Here is an 18,245-nt window from a genome sequence, read left to right as displayed (position 1 = left end):
TAGAGACCTACAAATAACCTCTCTCACTTTTTGGATATCACATTCCTTTTTCATTTTACAACACCATCTCGGGCGATGCTAAAACTTGCAGTGTTGGCTAGTACAAAGTTGCCAACTACCACATCTCTCTCACCTTTCGTCGTGGGATCAAACTGTTTGCTCCGTTAGCTCTAGGTGGTCGGGTAAATCCTATCCTCAACCTCATCTTATCCACTTCAGTGCTTGAACATTCTCGGGCATGCCAAACTGGAATGTCCCTAAGGGTCACTAACTGCCACATGGCTGCAATCTTTGACGGGGCATATCTCGGAGCTCGTGTGAGGTATGGATGTGATTCTAGTTCCTACATGACAGTGTTGTAGAGACCTACAATAACCTCTCTCTCTTTTTGGAGATCACATTTCATTTTCATTTTACAATGCCATCTCGGGTGATGTTGAAACTTGCAGTGTTGGCTAGTACAAAGTTGCCAACTACCAAATCTCTCTCACCTTTCATCGTGGGATCAAAATATTTGCTCCATTAGCTTTGGGTGGCTGGGTAAACCCTATCCTCAATCTCCTCTTGTCCCCTTCAATGCTCGAATGTTCTCAGGCATGCCGCACCAAAATGTCCCCAAGGGTCACTAAATCCCATAGGGCTGCGATATTTGACGGGCCATATCTCAGAGCTTGTGTGAGGTATGGATGAAATTCTAGTTCCTATAGGACCATGTTGCAGAGACCTACAATAACCTCTCTCACTTTTTGAAGATCACATTCCATTTTCATTTTACAATGCCATCTCAGGTGATGCCGAAACTTACAGTGTTAGCTAGTACAAAGTTGCCAACTGCCAAATCTCTCTCACCTTTCATCATGGGATTGAACTGTCTACTCTGTTAGCTCTAAGTGGCTAGGTAAACCCTATCCTCAACCTCATCCTATCCACTTCAGCACTTGAACATTCTCGAGCACACCAAACCAGAATGTCCCTAAGGGTCACAAAATGCCACAGGACTGCAATCTTTGATGGGGCATATCTCAGAGCTCGTGCAAGGTATGGATGAAATTCTAGTTCCTACAAGATCATGTTGTAGAGACCTACAATAACCTCTCTCACTTTTTGGAGATCACATTTCATTTTCATTTTACAATGTCATCTCGAGTGATGCTGAAACTTGTAGTGTTGGCTAGTACAAAGTTGCCAATTGCCAAATCTCTCTCACCTTTCATCGTGGGATTGAATTGTCTACTTCATTAGCTCTGGGTGGCCAAGTAAACCCTATCCTCAACCTCATCCTATCCCCTTCAGTGCTCAAACATTCTCGGGCACGCCGAACTGGAATGTCCCCAAGGGTCACTATATCCCATAGGGCTACGATCTTTGATGAGGCATATCTCAGAGTTCATGCAAGGTATGGATGTGATTCTAGTTCCTATAGGACCATGTTGTAGAGACCTACAATAACCTCTCTTTCTTTTTGGAGATCACATTCCATTTTCATTTTACAATGCCATCTCGAGTGATGCTGAAACTTGCAGTGTTAGCTAGTACAAAGTTGCCAACTGCTCGAGGCTCTTCTCCAGCTCCAACTGATACAAAGAAAGTAGATATGAGTCAATATTTATTATACATTGAAATAAAATATATGTATACACAAAATCAATTATTTTCTTACCACCAACAAATAGTCACTCTGTAAGTTCACCTCAAATGCTCATGGACGATCAGGCGTGACGAGACCCTACAACAATTCAATAAATATAATCACTTATAAATAACATTAGAAATTTTGAGATTAATTATTATAAAAAATAACTAAAATGAAGAAAATTCTTTCATACCTCCATCAGTGGCTGTGAGCTAGCCACAACTGCAACCACTCCACTATCAATAGACTGTCACAGATGAGGAGGTGTGCCCAACATCATGAGCTGCATGTCATACAATACACGTTACATCTAACATGAAACATAAAATAAATATAATCAAATGAATTAAATTAACATGAAACAACTGTACCTGTGTGAAGCTCGTACGATGTCTATGCTTCGAGCCTGTGGTAAAGGTTGAGGGTCCTGTGGAGAACTGATGCACATGCATAAATTTTTTTGTCAATCCTTAATATGATTATGTAATAAATATATGTATTTATTAAAATGATTAAATTGATACATACCTTAGGACTCGTGGAAGGGACAAAAAATGGGCCTGGAGGATCATCTAGGGCCAACAACACTCTGACCCTAAATTTTCAACAATGTCAATAGATGCTAATTAATTAATCATTCACTATACATATGAAATGTGATCAAATTAGTAAATTATAATTGTAATTTACCTATGTATCAATGCCAAATGTGTCGTTCAAGAACTGATTGGTGACAAGCCCATCATCCGCACCATCTCCAGCATGAGTGCCAAATGTGCATAGGGATCTGCATGAAGTGCACATGTGACCACAATGCACAGAAGGCTCCCCCTCAACTATTGGGCTCATGGAATGGATGAGGGTCTACGTCAAAGAATTAGTGATCCCTAGAGTGCTGGCCTCTACATTTTCCTTCACAACTGAAGGAATAGTCACATGCTAGCACTGTGGCTTGACCACAGGTGCCCTAACTACATTAGGGTCATGACGTGCTCTCGACCTCACAAATGATGACCCCCCACCTCTACCCTGGGAGTCTAATATATCAAAATAATTAGGGATCTCCCCAAGGACAAAATCACAATATAATTTCTTCAAAAAATACATGGGGACCTCGTGATTGTTGCAAGGAGGGGCATCAAAAACCATCCACCATCTATCCCAAAAATTGTTTCTAATAGCATCATGTATGCACCAATGGATGGAGAATCGTTTAGTACCCTCTCTAAAAATATTTTGCTCACTGGGTTTTCTAAATAATGCACATATACTACCTTTTGGTATTTCTTTTTTTTTTAACATCTTCATATGAAAATTTATTTGCATAAAATATTTTTTGTTCATCCCTCTTAACTCGCCAAATATCTAACTAACCACTAACTAAGGCTATCTGGGTGTTAATGGATTTGAGGGATGATGCCAACTGAGCCCTCATTGGATTGGTTTGTCCAGATTCTTTCAACCAAGCAATGAGTCTTTCTAATTTAGTTTTACCTCTCTCTGTTTCATTTATTATATTTTCTTGTGTGCTTGGCAGAGGTCTTGCAATTGGTTTGGGTTGTGAAATTTATTGTTCTTCTTGACGAGGGTTTTGGTTTTGTTGCTCTTGTGGATTTTTCGGTTGATTATGGACATTTCCTTATAAAAAATCAATTGAAATCCAAATAAATAAATAAATCTAAATGAAATTTGTAAAAGCCCTACAAAATAATATAAAAAAATTACAAAATAATATGAAAAACATATTAAACAACACAAAGTTAAGTTTATATCACTTATGACGTCGTCGTGGGTGTGCTTGTTGTCTTTGATTTCATTGGCAAGGAGGCATATTGGCAAATGATGGTGAAAACTTGGGTTTTTGGCCCACGTACGTGTTGTTCTCTATGGGAATAGCAAAAAATGAAGATAAAAATGATGGGTTGAGGGTTTGTAGCCCATCATATATACTTTTTTGATTACGCAAATAGCGTTTATGCGCTATAGTGCACACGCACTATATCATGTACACGTTATAGTGCGTGCATGCTATAGTGCCTACGTGCTATTGAAATTAGGAAAAAAAAAAGCTTCTCACCTTTTTGGCACCACAAATCGTTGCATATGCCCATAAAGAAATAACAAATACATAATAATATAAGCAAAGCATAAGTATAACTAATACAAAGAAAGTACATCCAATAAATAACATCCATTGCACATGTCGCAGGGTATGTGAGAATAGATATAGTACATCAGAATACATGATAACATATATACATCAAGTAAAAGGAAGTCTTTGAGATAATAAATAAGAATGATAAAAGTACATCTCCTACAACGAACATCCATCAGCTGGCAATATGAGGGGAAACCCAAATGGTAAGAAGACACTATCTCCCAATCGTGTGGTTACCTAGTCAGGCTTCCACTCCCACCGTGTAGGGAAGATAATGAATGATCCTCATATTGATAATCAAACATAAAAAATTCCTAGGCAAGGAATTCCTAATAGCCAAAACTACCTCAAAGGTAACACATACTTCTCAAGAAGATAAGATAATCCAAAAAGAAAGAACACTCAATCCCATACCAACACCACATAACCAAACATCATACATGAACCAAGTATAAATAAAATACCAAGATCATAAGATAAAGTCAACAAAAGATAATCACCTCAAGTCAAAAGCCACATGTCAAAAGTACATCATCCATGAATCACCAATCATCATCAATGAAAGTAAATAACCACAATAAATACATCCAACAATAAGTATACCACCAGAGGTACACAAAATCTACAAAGGAGACTCAGGCTACATACTACGGAGTGTCATCACATGGCTACTTGAGTTACCCTAGACTGGTCTCTCAATAGACCCTAGACCCTCAAGCATTGAGTTACCTTGGACTAGTTACTTTGAATCCCAGACCCTCAGCATGACACATGTGGAAACTAGAAACCTCTCTCAAGAAGATGAGGTAATCATCCCATTTCCATCCTTAGTCTATGCAAGCACTCAAGACATGGGTGGATCAAATATCTCTAGCTTATCTTTTTAGTGTGTTTCCCCCCAAAATTTTAATTACTAGATTATCACTTATTACATAACTTGCATTAGGTTACCCTGGCACTGACCACTTTGGGTCTCAGACCCCTACTGCAAGCCACTCCCAAGACATGTACCTAGACAACCTTTCCTAAGCACATAAAAAAAAAGTTGTGTCCCATACCACAACACCCATAATGATCAAACTCGGTTCCTTAATAGGCAACCCCAAAATAAGATGGTTCTCTAAACCCAAGTACACATAAATGCTCCACAAAGTAAACCTCATAAATATAATTTTCAATTTGAATCACAAGACACATCATGACATCCAACCACATAATGGCATAAAAGAAATCTCATAAAACCTCTGGGGTACATCCTAAATTGGGCAACATCTAATCAACTCAAAAATCCCAAAAGCATAGACAGTGCATAGAAAACATAATACTCTAATAGTTGGTTTGACTTGGAAAATACATAGTCAAGTAGAACAAAAAATTTTAAGTTTCAATTTGTATTTCAATGTATAAATTTTAAGTAAATAAGTCCCAAAGATCACCCATAAAAATTATCTTGTTCTTAGTTCGAATTTTACCCTTATTGATTTTTAGCTAGTTTTCTAAAATAATCCAAGGGTAATTATCTAATTGATTTCAAAACAATGCCTATTGTCTTCCAAGTAAATAATCTTCGATTTTATTAAAAACCAATATTACAAGAATTAAAAAAAAACTTACAACTTATACAACTTTATTTATTAATTAATTCTAATTAAATCATATTAAATTAAATTAATTAATATATAAAAATATTCATATCAATTCTAAATTTATGATTTAAAAAAATTACTTTAATAATAATTTAATTTAAAACTTTAATTAAATACTCTCATAAATTAAATCAAATAACCAATTAATAATATTAATTTGTTTAAACAAAATTAAAATTATTATAACTCATTAATAATTTATAATTTAAAACTAGTTAATACATATTAAATAAGCATTTAATATTTATTTAATAACATACTTTAATTAATAAACATTTCATATTTATTTAATAACATACGTTAGTATTAATAAGCAAAACCCATAATTAGAAAACTTTATAATATTAAAATTTGCTTTATATCAAAAAAAATGCAAAACAAGTGTGAAAGCGATTTTAAATCACTGCGGTGCTTTTAAAGCCGTTGGCCAAGAGCCATGCGACACTTGTAACTCCACTGGAATGCATAGTACAATAGGACTTTAAGCCGTTGAATGTAAAAAGTAAGTGGGCTTAAGGGAATGAGACACCTCCACGTATATTGTATTTTGATTTTTTTTTTAATTTTTAATTTTTGGTTTTAAATTTATTTATTAATAAATAAGACCTTTTTTTTTTACTATTACATTTTGTAAAGACAAATGTTTTTAAATAAATTTATTTATTTTACAAAATTTAGAAATATATCAACTTTATTAAACAAACCGCGTGCCCCCCACCCCCCCCCCCCCCCCCCGCCCCCCCCCCCATATATATATATATATATATTATTAAATACTTTTAAAAATAAATAAGACCCCAATATATATATATATATATATAAACAATATTTAAAATTTTAGTTCGATAGGATAAATACTTTGAGCCATTTAAATTTCTAATTAAAATTTTTTCTTTTATTTCAAACCCTTTCCTCAAATTAATTTTTGTTCTTAAAATCTATTGGAAAAGGACAACATTTATTTTATTTTATTTTTTTAAATCTCAAACCCAATTTCAATATCCAGTAGATTCTCGTATTTACTTGACATTTTATTCACTCTAATTCATATTAAAATACAATCCTCTAAACTAAACTCAGCAAAGAATCTGTCTAGGTCCATGTACAAAAATTTCTCAATCAAGAGCAAATATTTGCATAATAGAAAAAACAACACATGCAAAAGACACCGAGCAGAGGAAGTTTGAAGAGCAAAACTACTATATAGTTAAGCCACGAGATCCTACCTGGATCTGATGCTAACCTTTGACAACTAGATGCAAATTCATACCGCAAGCAAAATCCTTCAAGCCACTAAAAATTCCTTTCTTTTCCAAATCCTCTGAGTTGCTCTCCAAAACCTGTGTGTGCCCTGAAACTTGTGTGTCCTAATGACCCGAAAACCCTCTAATATAAACTCTAATTACCTTTCAGGGTTTCTGTCTCCACCAATCTAAAATTATGTTTACTTTATTTAATTATTTCTTTCATGCACAATTAATTTTCTTTTATTTTAAAATATTATTTTATTAGTCCTTTCATGTACGTTAGATGAATTATTAAATTACTTTATTTAATTTTTCCACTTGACTTCACTTTCCTTTAATTTATTAACTTTTAAATCTCATTCACGCATCATGCAAACTTAAATCTTTTTCATAAATTAATATCTTTTCACTTGTTAATTTATTTTTGAAACTTAATCGATAAAATATTTATCAACTTAAATAATAATAATATTCAACATTTATTTAAAAATGAACTCTAAATATATTATTATTAAATTAAAAAAATATTATCACATTATAAAATTTAAACTTATAACTTTTATCTTCGAATTCAATTCTTTTTATTTAATTAATTTCTTAATTAATTAAATATAATTAAATATTAAAATGTCATACTATTTTTTTATTAAATTAAATCATTAATTTAATCCTTTAATTAGACTTAATTAATAGAAAATTCATCAAGACTCATGGGTTTTAAAAAGGGTAGATAGTCTATTATGAGTCCTCGTAGGAAAAGTATTATAGGCTATGACTGGGATTGAATCTGATCATTATCTTTCCATTCTCACCATTTGAGTATTTGTAATTGGGCACACTCATCTTGGCAATTTAGGGAAGTTGATGCCCGATACCTGCATCCTGCATAAAAGATGAGCATGTACATGTATATATAAATATATCTAAACTAAACAGGCAATGGAAGGGAGTGGTGCATCATGTAGATCCTGACTAGTAGTTGACTACGACTCCCTCCCTTAACCACATCAAACACGTCAAACAAAAAGATAAAATAAACACGCACAAAATACACATGCAAGTATCGGGTAAGTATCATAAAAATCACAAGTCTAACATCAAATGCTCAAGTATAATAATGCATCTCTATGAATACAAGCATAGTCATAATTAAAGACCTCACGTTAACATTGTTATGAAAGAAACCACATTTACTAACTAGGAATCATCAAGACATCATTAACAACACATGAAATGAAATCAACTAAGCAATTATAACTGATATATTTCTAATCCATGACATGAAATAATATCATAATATTGTAAATCCAATATCTCTAAACTAATCAATGCATAAAATCGGCCTAAAAGAATTTGACAATCAGAACATAAAAGAAAACTATGGGTGGGCACTACACTTGTGGTAAATGAGATCAATGAAAGGTAATTATTTTATAAAACATGGTCATCTCTTTAAAGGTGAATAATTATGTATACTAGTTGGCTCTATGTGAAAAATATTATCAGGGAATTTCACTACGGTAGACTAGCTAGGCATTATGGAAAGGACAAGGCAATAAAATTAGTTGAAGATAATTATTATTAGCCAAAGATGAAGAAGGATATTGTTAAATATATGGTAAGGTTTAGAATTTGTTAAGTGCCTAAAGGACATTCATATAATACAAGCTTATACATGCCTTTACCACTACCTACTGAACCATGGACTGATCTGAGCATAGATTTTGTGTTGAGCCTTCCATATGCTCAACAAGGTAATGATTCTATTTTTTTGTTTTTTGATTGGTATTCAAATATGGTTTTTTTATTTCCTATAAAAAGAGTAATGATGCAATCAACATAGAAAAAGTATTCTTCTTAGAAGTTTTTCATTTGCATGGTCTTTAAAGGCTATTACATCTGATAGAGATACTATATTCTTGAATCATTTATGAAGAACTTCATGGAATAAATTGGGGACCAAGTTGCACTTTATGAGTGCCTATAATCATCAATAGAATGAAAAATAGAGGTAGTCAATCAGAGTTTAGGATTTTTTTTATGACGCATTATTGATGAGAATTCAAAATAGTGGGACTAGGCACTACCCCATGACTATTTTTCTTACAATAGTTCTATTAATAGATCATATAAAAGTCTCCTTTTAAGATTATCTATGTTAAGAACCCTCAAGGTGTTTTAGATTTATCGTCACTACCATTGGAAGACATAATTAGTGATTATGAAGTAGCTTTCACTGAACATCTTCACCAACTTCAACAAGATGTAAGACAAACGTTAAAAGTTATTAATGAGAGCTACAAGATTGTTGTGGATTCTAGTAGAAGAGAACATATATTTACCGAAGGTGACTTGTGTTAGAAATATTTTTAGTGCTCCCCTTGGGAGTCACAACAAGGAATTAATAACCTCCTATCTACTATAAGTTGGGTCATTGTATGAGGCATTGACATATTAGTCTTTTGGTGTAACAACAACCCACTCTAACAAGTGGTATCAAAGCTTGCTCATAGGTTTGAATCCTTAGACCCTCATGTAACACTAAGGGGGAGATTGTTATAAATTTGTTTAGTGCTCCCCTCAAGATTTGTGAAAAGGGATTAACCACCTCCTATGTACTATAAGTTGAGCGGTTGTATTGGGCATTGATATATTGGTCTTTTGGTGCAATGACAACCCTGCTCTCACAAACTATTGATGGTTTACTTGAGACATGAGAGACTCCCTATTGGAACATATCATAAGATGAAGTACAAAAATATTTTCCCTTGTAAAATCATCAAGAAGATTAATGGTAATTTTATGAGGTTAGTGTTAGAAATGGGTAATACTAAGAGTGGGGTGAATCAGTATTCTATAAATTTTCTCCCACAACTAAATATTGTTAATTACTTAATAACATGCATATGAAAGTAAACTAACAATTTTGAACAAAAATAATAACCATACACATAGAGAACTCATAACACCAAATTTCATTACCTAGAGAAATATTGGCTAAAGGAAAACCCCGATGAGGATGGTACCCACAAAATGATCCACTAAACAAAAGTATCTTGTTAAGGATGTTGACCTTGATAGGAGTCTATCAAGTACATAGTCCTTGTTAGAGGACTGAGCCCTATTAAAAGCTTCAATCCTATAAGGAGTTGGTATTACAATCAAAGAACATATGCAAAATGAGCCCACTACCCAAAAATACAATTATACAATACAATTCCTTTATACAAATAGAGATAGATAAAAAAAACTTATTGCCTATGACATCTTAAATATGTGATCTTACTTTCATTTCTCTTCACATACCTCTAATCGTACATCATAATTTGCATCATATAGTTCACATAATACTTGACATAACATATATCACTTTTTTTAACTCACAACTTTGCAACATATGATCTTACCTTTATACCATTATAATTTACAAAACTTGCCTAGTCAACCTTCAAGCATTCACACACTTGGCATAATTAAAAAATGATTCTTGCTAAGTTAGGGTTATTATCTAGGATGTAATCCCTAATTATTTAAGTAATTATTTTATCACCAAAAAAATTCCTTAACCCTTAATTACTAATTTATGGATGTGCTCTATTTTGCTTCATTCATTGCCTTTATTGGTGAAACTATTATATCTGATGATGTATTATTCATACCATACTATGGTATTTCACATGTCATCATAAAAATCTGTGATATCTTTCAGCAACTATGCATGTGCCAAATGTTACTATAGGCCGCACACACCAAAACTATCTCGGTACTGCTAGGGAAATTGTTTGATACTTAGATAATTTTCCGCATCTAGTTGTGAGACCTTTATCTATACATTGTGCCTTCTCATCCTGAGACATATGTTTCCAAAAATGAAAACTATATCTTTTCCTAATCAGCCATGTTTCCAACAATGCCCCCCTTTGTCATTGGTGGCAACATATTAGAAAATTAGCTAAGTCCCAAAATGTTGTACACAAACTTTCTTTAAAATTGGCCTTCAAAAATTTGCAAAAACTTCAAAATTCAAAATTTGTGGATCATTACATTTATAACCATACTTCCATATACATCCTATTACAATACTGTTTAACACTACTCCCCCTTAGTGTATTATGTTACTCCCCCTTACATTATACTTTATACAATTTTTTTTGTACTTCTCTCCATTCAAATTTCTTACAATTTTTGTATACTTCTCTCCCCCTTTTACATGAATGACAAAGGTGTGAAAACTTATATACATGTCAAAATTTTGGTGCTTTACCTCTTCTCTAAGCTATTAATTGAGAGATACATTCTACAAATCTTATCTTCAGATTCTCAGGTTCTTCTGCCATGTGTCTTTCACTCCTTCTAATATGCTTAGGAGAGTGCACAACCCATAAGATGCAATTTCTAATGCATTCAAATCTATGCAAATAAATTTGTCAAAGGATGTCTTCACTTTAAGATACTCCTCCACTTACTGGTCAAGTGTGCTAATCTTTACTAATAGATGTTCTCTCAAAAGTGAGAACCTCGTTGCAATCCTTTCTCTGTTAAGTTCTATCAGACTTATCTCGTTATAAGTCTTGGTGATTCATCATTCAACTTCTTCCACTTTAATGCTTGGTTGGATGAGTTGATCTACCAATGCCTTAACATCATCATTCTTTCTTCTCAACTCCTCATCAACTTCCTTAGTGAATTTCAAGGATATGGAGCACTTGGCATACAATGCTTTTCCTTTAAGATTGCATCTCCTTAACTCTTTGATGCAAGCATCTAGAGCTCTTAGGTCATTCTTGATGTTCTACTAGATTGTCTCAAACATATGAGCATCATGTTTTGCTTGCACTTGAACTATTGCCACATCTAAAAAGTTGGAAAATTCAATGGAAAATACTTGAATCATTTTCTTAGCTCTACCCTCTGGATCAGGATTTGATAATCTAACTATTAGTTTACCTTATAACTTTTCAATTACATCCACAAGAGTTTTCTATAAAATCATGACCTGTTTGTTCTTGTTGATTATCTTATTTAAAGATGATATCATCTATGTTTGATCATAATCATTAAAGTTTATTAGAGATGCAAGGGTAAGAGATGTTCTTGGTACACTTGTCTTCTTATCCTCTTTCTCTCTCTTCTTCTTTTCTTCTTCTTCTTCTTCTTTTCTTTTCTTCATCTTCTTTCTTCTTATGTTTCTCTTCTTCTTTTAACTTTTATCTCATCCTCTTCCTTTTTCTTCTCATCCTCTTCCTTTTTCTTTTCATCTTCCTTCTTTTTCTTCTCTTCTTCCTCTTTCTTTTTCTTCTCTTCCTTTTCTTTCTTTTTCATCTCTTCCCCTTCTTTATTTTTCTTCCAATTTATTTCCCCCCTATTCTTCCTTCTTCCTTCTCTCTTCTTCCTCCTTTCTTTTATCTTCTTCTTTATCTACTTCTTCTTAAAAGATGGAATCACTGGAGATACTGCAAATATTTGGTCAATGATCCTATTGGCTCCTAATTTGATAGAATTTAAACTACCTTTTGTGATATCATAAAACCTAGGAATTAGCTGGAAACCATATTGGGTGTTCTGAAAATAAAATAAAAGGACCAACTAACAAGACATTATAGTCTTCTCCACTTTGAACTTTGCAATATTCAGGTAGGTTTACATTAGGAATTCAATCCCAGTTACTCCAGACTATAATTCTCAACATGAACTCTAGAAATAAAAGATTACTTAGCCTCTTTTCTCCTAATTCAATAGCAATGAAGAGATGATAATTAGCTATTTCACCAAACCCCAGACACTATAAATCAAGCACATGCTAACATTTCAAACATGGATTAAAAAATTGTGAAATAATGATTTATTACAATATTTTTTCTTTATGCAAAACATTTCATTCAAACTAATTCCCAAGGATGACCAGTGGCTTATCCATTGGGCTACCACTCACATGGATTACACACTTTTGGATCTTACCTCAACACATTGTACTAAGACTTATCTATATTCATTTCCAAATGTCATACTTATGATATCTTTTCTTAAAACTATAATGTTCTTCCTATTCACATTAATCATTTATATAATGCATTAGATTATCAACAAAAGTAAATTGAAATATAATTTAGAGTGAATGACAACTAAAATTTTCATAAAATTTGTTATTATATCTCAGAAAATAGTATAGAAACAAGAAAAGAGACAAGATCCAGGATGAAATCAACTCTCTGTATTTGTATTAATTTATTCAAAAGTGTATACAATTTAGTGATAATATTTGTTAGAAAATAGCACACATAGACCAACAACTACAACTTTTATATTCAATTTGGAACTACTTTATAGTATGCATGGACCAACTCAAAATTTACAAAGACTTATGCTATGAAAGAAACTTGGGGTTCACTTCATGTCTTGGAAATCCTTTATAGAAAAGGATTGCAACAAGCTTTAGATGGGGCCAATAGTGGCATGTTGTGATGGTTAAGTTGTTGTGTTGTTATCATTGCCATCAAGGTTCAAATCTCATGGGGATGAGGTCCCCCGTTTGTGGCCTCACTGGTTCATAGCTCCAGGTCAAAGCGTTTACCCCTCTTTTAAAAAAAAAAAAAAAAAACAAGCTTTAGATGGGAGGAAACTTGTCAAAATTTGATTCAAAACAAATAAAAAGATAATTAAGATACAATTCTTTTACAAACATTCTTTGTACTCAGACAAAATTGGTACAAGTGTCCACTTTCATGTGGTTGATAGTCCACTTTAAAAACTTTACTCTTATATGCTCTTCCATTCATCGTAAGATCATAACACCTATTTATTCACCACAAAACATTTACAATGATACACTACCATCATGAGCATAAGGTCGAAGCTTATAGAAAATACTTTTATAATTCTATGATTGCATTGGACATGTTATCATCAGGAGACCAAACATTAACCATTATGATCATACACTAGCCTTTGTTTCATAACATTGGGAGAAGGAAAATTTAGACTTACAAGTCCATGCTAAAAACCCAATCATAATATCATAAAAAAAGATGGAAAACATGAAAATCACATGCGATCTCCCACTTAAAAATAAAACCTAGGGTAAAGGGAAAAACTAATTGCAGATCAAGAGAAATTTTTTAATGATAGGGTAAAGGACATGATTCTTAGGACATTGAAAAATCCTTTGTTAGGGCAATATTTTATGAATATGGCTAGGGTATAAGCCTACTAGGTTAGGGTTTTTATTGGAAACTGACATTCTTTCTTAGCCAATTTTCCCTCCTTTGGAAGTAGATTTTTCAATAACCTCAATATCTATAGCTTGAATCTCTTCTACCTCCTTATCTGACATCTTGATTGTAGAATTGAAAATTTGGAAGCTCTGTAATTAGCACTCAAAACTCTAAAAACTTCACACTAAAAAATCTACAACTTTTGATTTTCTTTGTGGTTCTACAAATGGTAATATGTTATTGGCCTAGAGAATTTCTTTTATGTTATGTGTACTTCATCAACCATTTCAATGCATTGATTTCCTACATGCACGAGCCTTAAACTCAAATTTTTCTATCACCTCAATGGATTTTCAACATAACTATCCAACTTTGCATTCCCTGTACTTTCCTCAAATTCCATTAGTTAAGAACTTTTGTCATTTTCCAACTCAAAAAATTAAAAATTCTTATAATGTCAGTCTTAGGGTTTGTGATCTTACACTTCACTTTGAAATTTAACTTTCTTATCCATGTAAGGAGGAAATTTGACCTTTATGATCTTATGATCAACCATATTTTGTATCAATGAAAAACCCATTTAAAATTCCTATAGTCTTACACATAAAAGATCATTGTAAGATTAGAAAGATCAATTGCTAGGTCATCTTCAAAACCATGAACTTATGCCAGGTAGTTTGCAAACTCTTTTGTAGCATCTTAACCTTTACAATCTTACAAGCACAACTTCCTATAGCATCTAAGCTTATCTTTTCTCACTTTATGATCTCTTCACCATAGTTATGTAAAGATTCATCATAGCTTTGAAAGCTTTGTCTTAACCACTACCTTTACCTCTTGATCATACATTGATTTTTATATTCTCTTATCATAACTTCAGAAGCTCCAATAGTTACTTTGACTTAACCCTTACAACCATATGCCTACCCTTATTTTGTGGCTTCAAAAACCTTCATGGATTGCTCTCAAGATCTTACAATATTCTATCCTTCATATCTTTGGAACACTTTATTGACACATTTTGAATTTCCTTTTGCTTATACACTTGGCCCTACTTTACAAGATCATAAAATGTCACAACTTTAGGATTTTATGCCTTAGGATCTTACGATCTCCTTACTTTTGTGTGGTCAAGAGTCCACTTAAAAACCTTTATGCTTATAAGCTTTTCTATTCATCATAAGATCACAACACCTATTTATTCACAAAAACCATTTACAATGATATTCTACCATCATGAGCACAAGGTTGAATCTTGCACAAAACATTTTTACATTCTATGATTGCATTGGACCTCATATCATCGAGAGACCAAACATTAACCATTACAATCATGTGCTAGCCTTTGTTTTGTAACATTGAGAGAAGGAAAATTTAGACTTATGACTCCATTTTAAAACCCTAATTGTAAGATCATAAAAAAAACATTTATGATGATACGTTACCATCATGAGCACAAGGTTGAATCTTGCACAAAACATTTTTACATTCTATGATTGCATTGTACATCATATCATTGAGAGACCAAACATTAACCATTACAATTATATGCTAGCCTTTGTTTTGTAACATTGGGAGAAGGAAAATTTAGAATTATGACTCCATGCTAAAACCCTGATTGTAAGATAATAAAAAAGATGGAAATTATGAAAATCACATGCGATCTCCTACTTAAAAATAAAACCTAGGGTAAAGACTAAAACTGATTGTGGATCAAGGAAAAATTTTTAATGATAGGGTAAAAGATCCTATGTTAGTGCAAGATTTTTTGAATATGGCTAGGGCATAAACCTACTAGGTTAGGGTTTTTACTAGAAACTAACATTCTTTCTCAACTAATTTTTCCTCCTTTGGAAGTAGATATTTTGATAACCTCCATATTTGTAGCCTAAATATCTTCTACCTCCTTGTCTAACATCTTGATTGTAGAATTGAAAATCTAGAAAGTCTGTAATTAGCACTAAAAAATCTAAAATCTTCACACTAAAAACTCTACAACTCCTTGATTTTCTTTGTGCTTCTACAAATGGTAATATGTTATCAGCCTGGAGAATGTGTTTTATGCTATGCGTACTTCATCAACCATTTCAATGCACTAATTTCCTGCATGCACGAGCCTTAAACTTAATTCTTTCTATCACCTCAATGGGGCATCGACATAACTATCTAGCTTTGCATTCCATGTACTTTCCTCAAATTCTATTGGTTAATAACTTCTGTTGTTTTCTAGCTCAGAAAATCAAAAATGATTTTTATGTCAGTTTTAGGGTTTGTGATCTTACAGTTCACTTTGAAATTAAAATTTTTGTATCCACATAAGAAGGAAATTTGACCTTTACATTATTATGAGTGACCATGGTTTGTATCAAAAAATAGCCCTTTTAAAATTTCTATGATTTTACACATTATAGTTTATCGTAAGATTGGAAAGATCAATTGCTAGGTCATCTTCAAAACTGCAAACTAATGCCAAGTGGTTTGCAAACTAACTTCTATGATCATACGATCATAGCTTCCCATAGAATCTAAGCTTAAATTTTCTCACTCTATGGTCTCTTGATCATAGCTATATAAACTTTCATCATAGCTTTGAAATCTTTATCTTTACTATTGCCTTTACCTCTTGATTATATGCTGAGTATTATCTTATCTTATCATAACTTTGGAAGCTTCAACAATTACTCTTCCCTAACCCTTATGACCATATGCTTACCCTTATTGTGTGGCTTTGGAAACCTTATTGGCTTGCTCTCAAGATCTTACAATCTTCTATCCTTTGTATCTTTGTAAGACTTTATTGACCCATGTTGAATTTCCTTTTGCTTATGCACTTGGCCCCACTTCATAAGATCATTACACTTCACAAATTTAGGATTTTATACCTTATGATCTTACAATTTCCTTACTTTCATGTGTTTGAGAGTCCACTTAAAATCCTTTATGCTTATACGCTCTTCCATTTATTGTAAGATTGTAACACCTACTTATTCACCACAAAACAATTATGATGATAAACTACCATCATGAGCATAAGGTTGAAGCTTACAATTTTCTTTTTATGATTATATGATTGCATTGGACATCATATCATTGAGAGACCAAACATTAACCATTACTACCATGTGCCAACCTTTGTTTTGTAACATTAGGAGAAGGAAAATTTAGACTTATGAATCCACCCTAAAACCCTGATCATAAGATCATAACAAAAGATGGAAAACATGAAAATCACATGTGATCTCCTACTTAAAAATAAAACTTAGGGTAAAGGCCAAAACTAATTACAGATCAAGGGAAATTTATTAATGATAGGCTAAAAGACATGATTCTTAGGACATTGCAAGATTCTATGTTAGGGCAAGATTTTTCAAATATGGGTAGGTTAGGGTTTTTATTGGAAACTAACAATGATAGATAATAAACCCTAATTACACAACACCTTCAAGACATGTTCATAGTAATTTTTTTAGGATTTTGGCATAGTGAAAATAAGGGCTATCAGATCCTTAAAAGGATCTTTAGTAGTGTCAACTTTAAAATTAGTACCACCAATTTGCATGATGTTTGATTCAATTGTGATGTGGGGTGCTACTATTGCTGCTTTATTTAGGTATCCCATCATCTACACAATTGCCTCTTCAATTTCCTCATTAACTTCATGATAATTTCCTCCCACTATCAATATTATCCTTTTCTTATTTCTAAGATAAGGTTCTATACTTTTCATTAGGTTTTCCATATGTTCCTCACTCTCCACTTGGAAAAGTTTTCTGATTTGGTTTTGTGATGTAGAGAGTGCAACTAAGAAGCTTCAAATGGGCTTCCCACTCTTGAAATCAACCAATTGGCTATCAAATATTCAACCTTATTACAAGGTGTCAGAAAACTAAAATACTCCAATGGATCAAAGAAACACACTCTCCAACTTCACCAAGAATCCAAGGACAAAGAAGCAAACTTGCCCACTTTATGGGTTTTACACCAATCTCCCACAACTAGGTCAATACTAGGAACACAGCCCAAGAGTTTTTCCCAAGGGTTTTAAGATGTTAAATGATATTAGGGAACTTATTTACCATAGAATACACCACTAGCTAGAATCATACACTTGCACAAAGCCTCAAACCCCAATTTGGCCTAGTAGCATGTGAGCCCCTTTTAGACCTCCTAAAATTGCTTTTTGGATCTAACTTGACAAAGTTTCAAAAAAGACCCAAAATAAATTAGGTTTTTGAATACCATTTTCAAAGTTACTTCAAATTCAAAGCACAAAGTTCTAGCCCCACTCCAAAATTTCCTTTCCTTCACAAAGAAACACAAACCTAAGTGATCAAGTTAGGCTTGGTTTAC

Source organism: Cupressus sempervirens, chromosome 3 (genome assembly GCF_028749045.1).
Source record: "Cupressus sempervirens isolate cs-2001-9-10 chromosome 3, ASM2874904v1, whole genome shotgun sequence".
Taxonomy (NCBI): domain Eukaryota; kingdom Viridiplantae; phylum Streptophyta; class Pinopsida; order Cupressales; family Cupressaceae; genus Cupressus; species Cupressus sempervirens.
The sequence above is the reverse complement of the archived record's forward strand: the minus strand, read 5'-3'. Positions refer to the sequence as shown.